This window comes from Mus caroli, chromosome X (genome assembly GCF_900094665.2).
Source record: "Mus caroli chromosome X, CAROLI_EIJ_v1.1, whole genome shotgun sequence".
Taxonomy (NCBI): domain Eukaryota; kingdom Metazoa; phylum Chordata; class Mammalia; order Rodentia; family Muridae; genus Mus; species Mus caroli.
The window spans coordinates 36,053,778-36,058,095 of NC_034589.1; the positions used below are offsets into that span (position 1 = coordinate 36,053,778).

A 4,318-nucleotide genomic window follows, 5' to 3' on the forward strand; every position below is an offset into this window, starting at 1 on the left:
GGGGAATGCCAGGGCCAAAAGAATGGGAATGGGTGGGTAGGGAAGTGGGGGGCGCTATGGGGGACTTTTGGGATAGCATTGGAAATGTAACTGAGAAAAAAAAAATAAAGCAAGATTTTCAAGTGAAAAAAAAAAGTATACCATGAGTTCTCTATTACTACCTTGCTTATTTAAAGAAGATTGTAATAGACAGAAGCAATGAATAACTACAATGAAACAGTGATTTCCAGACACACCCAGGCAGTTGTTCATATGAATTCCCTGAAATTGTGATGGTGTGCACAAGGCCCAAGGACGTTGAAGCCAGTCAAAATCCCAGTATAAAATTAGAAGATAGTTATGAAGTTCCACTCCTAGATTGAGGAGCTGTTGGTAATTTGTATTTGCCTGGAGATTTTTAAGTTAATTTAAATTTAAGTATTTTTAAAGTATGTCTCTAGGTAGGTAGAATACAACCCAGTAAATAACCACATACCTAAGAATATATAGTCAACTCTAATGGGGCTGGATTTTGTCCTATTAGATGGGAAAGAGATGGATAGATACAGAATCAGGGGTAGATCTAGGAGGTCTTTGGGAATGGGAGTAGACACGATCAAAATACTATGTATGAAATCCTAAAGGAATTAATGAAAATATGCATAAAAGATACCATTTTATATAAGTTTAGGCTAGTGGCTACATTATGACATTTCTAAGTGATGATGAACTCAGTTTCAGGCATTAGAATCAGATCAGCATTGCTGGGCCATTTACCACAAAGTGCAAATACATCTTTTCATGCCTCTGTTTTCTCTTCTGTGAAGTTAGGATAGCATTAGCATCTTTTAAAACTTGCTACAATCAAATGTATGAATGTGTAGAGTACCTGGTATAATGTATAAAGAATTTATATAATTAGTAAATGAATGATGAATTTGTGAACACCATGAGATCTTTAATATTCAAGTGCCATCTAGCAAGTAAATGAAATGAAATCTACTTGGTTTCAAGACACTTGGTTATTAGCAATTCCTCCATTATAGTCAAAATTCTTTCTAGATTTTTCACTTTCTCCTTTTCATATAATAGTTCTTTAAAGATATTATTGAAGTCATGAGTAAATATAAGAATTGCTGATGTCTATCCTTTATGCTTCCTCTAAGCACTCTGAACCCCTCTATTGATTAGCTTTTTATTAGTCTCAGTTTCTTTTACTTCCCATAACAAGTAGTGCTTCATGTTTCTCATTTGAGGGCTTTGGATGTATTATCTTGCATATGCCTCCATACTCAATAATTTGGGGATATGCATGCTTTCTGAAAGTTTCTGTTTCAACAGCACCTCAGAACTTAGCTATTATAGCAATGATGTGAAGTATTTCCATGCATGCAACATTAGTGCTTTGTATTTACAAGGCACCTTTCATCTGCGTTCCTCAAAGACTTTCACAAATATTATCTGATGCTTTATTCACTGGGCCAAGCTTCAAGCAAAGCTGCCTTTCAAAGAATTTTCTCAAAGTATAACAGACCTCATGAGGTTAGTAGGAGTTTGTATATCTGGTCAAAGTGCCAGAATGTTCAGAAACATCTAAAGATCATATACGTGAAATACCACATAACAAACTATGTGATTTAGAAGAATAATGACCTACAAGTAGAGTTTTTACAGTAGATATATAAGCAGAAACTTTATAAACATAAAGACCAGCAGCCATATTATAAGCTAATAATATCTGAGCTGTTTGTCATCATACAATAACCCTGCTTTACCATGTACCCAAATATAGTTTTTAAAATTCATTTCTTCATGCATTTCTTAAATGTAGGAACGTTCTAAACCTACAAGCCAGGAGAAGACATCAGATCCCTTTATAGATGGTTATGAGACAGCATGTATTCAATTGCTTGGAATTGAACTCAAATCTCTGGAAGAGCAGCCAGTGTTCTTAACTGCTAAGACATCCCTGCCCCAAATATAATTTTAATACATGACAATATTGATGATAGTTTATATTATATGTAAACAACACTGGCATCACCTGAATTTTTCATTTTAAAAAATTAAGCCAGTGAAATTAAAACAAATCAAACCAAACCAAACCAAACCAAAACATCTGACATAATTTAGAGATCAACAGATCATGAGGAGCCCAGTCCCAACCTCTGCATCACAGCTTCTGCATATATGGTTCAAAGAACATCATTCAGAAGAGGGGTCATAATAGTGGAGAAGCCAGAATACCAGTAAGTCTTTGGTGAAACAGTCTTCTAGAAATTGCATAAACAAGATGAGAACAGTGGAAATATCAATGGATATGTTAACATGGAAATAGGAAACTTTTTTCAGAGTCGTCTAGAGAAAGAACTACAGGTAACTAATTATTACTGGGAAAGGAGAATTAGCTTCATATATGGATGAACCCCTTGTTGGCTATACAATGCAGACTAGACATCCTTAAAAACGATACACTCACTATTTTAGCTAGGGTTTCAATTGTTGTGAAAAGACACCATGACCAAAACAATTCATATAAAGGGAATCATTAAATTGGGACTGGCCAACAGGTTCAGAAGCATAGTCCATTATTGTTATGGCAGGAAGCATGATGGTATGCAGGCAGACATGGTACTGGAGAAGGAGCTGAGAGTTCTGTATCCGAATCCACAGGCATCAGGAAGAGAGAGTGACATTGGGCCTGACTTGAGTATTTGAAACCTCAAAGCCTACCCACAATGAGCTCCAACATGGCCACATCTACTCCAATAAGGTTATATCCCCTAATAGTGGTATTCCCAATGACCTTGTGGGTACATTTTCATTCAAACTATCACATTCCTCTCCCTGACCAATAGGCTTATAGCTATATCATATTGCAGAAATGCATTTAGCTCCACTACAAAAGTCTCCATAGTCCATAAGTCTCAAATTGTTTAAAAGGCCAAAGGCTAAAGTTTCTTTTGAGATCTATGACAATCTCTTAACTATAGTATTTTATAAAATCAAAATCAAACAGCAGATCACATACTTGTAACATATTTGGCACAGAATATATATTTACATTCCAAAAAGCAGGAAATGAAGCATAGTAAATACTGACTCAAAGCAAGACCAAAAACCAGCTGGGCAAACCCCAAACTCTACATCTCCGTGTCTGATGTCAAAGTACTCTTCAGATCTATAACTCATTTTAGCTTTGCTGACTGCAACACTTCTTTCTCTTGGGATGGTTCCACTCATGTTAGTAGCTTTCTTCTGCAGGTATTGCACAATTCTGACAACTCCAACATTTGGGCTCTCCAAAGCAATCCAGGCTTCACCTTCATAGGAACATGCAATGACCTCTCTAGTACTCAATGTGGGATACCCCTGATATATTCCTTGCCTTGGTGGCTTTCTTTAGTTATAGAGGGAGATACTGTAACCCCTTTCTTGTATCCTTGACTCTAAAGCTAGAAGCACACAACTGAAGCTGTCAAGTTCTACTGTTTGCTGGGACTGAAACATGGCTCCCATGGTCAAATGCATTTTCAGCCACTTTCTGTTTTCCACTGTTTCCTTCATAGCCTAAGTTTGGCTGTACTGGAACTAGTTCTATAGACCAAGCTCTTCTTGAAATCAGAAATCCACTGACTGCTTCCTCCTGATTTCTGCTGTGATTAAAGGTGTTTGCTACCCATCTTCTCCTTAACGCCCTTCCACAAATTGGAAGCTTAGCTAGGTGAGGTTTTGATCTAGGGTCACTCCATTTAATCCATTTAGCAATAGACTTTAAAAAACCTTTTTCCTTGCACTCCTTTCTCCTCAAACTGTACATTTGTTATTTTTCTTGGCTCAGATTATTACTTTAAATTATAGATTTGCATAAGCATGGTCATTAATTACCAAGTAAAAGAGTCACTATTAGGCTATCTGGAAACTTCCTCTACCAAAGCTATTAATTCATATCTCTTCAGTTCAGCCTCAGGCAGATTTTATTTATTTATTTATTTTTTGCACAAGGGCAGAAAGAAAACATTTTCTTAGCCAAAATATTACAAGAATGGTTTCCAGCCCATATTCTCATACATCTGAAACATCTCTGGGCCCTCACAGTTCAAATTACCCTCAGCACCACTGTCTTCTGTGCTTGTACTAGTATGGCCCATTGAGTGTTGTTTAAAGAATTCCACTACTTTCCAAATCCAAAGTCCCAAAGTCCATATTCTCCTAATCAAAAGCATGGTCAGGTCTAACTCAGCAATACCCCATTCCTGGGTATCAACTTCTTGGTTAAGATTTCTATGGTTGTGAAGAACCACCATGACCAAGGCAACTCTTTTTTTTTTTTTTAATA

The 4,318-nt window shown here is 36.6% G+C and overlaps 1 protein-coding gene across 5 annotated transcripts in view; it reads right to left on the reverse strand.

The window, feature by feature from the left end:
- The window catches only part of Tenm1 (teneurin transmembrane protein 1), an 811,210-nt gene that overhangs the window by 370,422 nt on the left and 436,470 nt on the right, over positions 1-4,318 (reverse strand). The gene's annotated exons all lie outside the window — the stretch shown is intronic.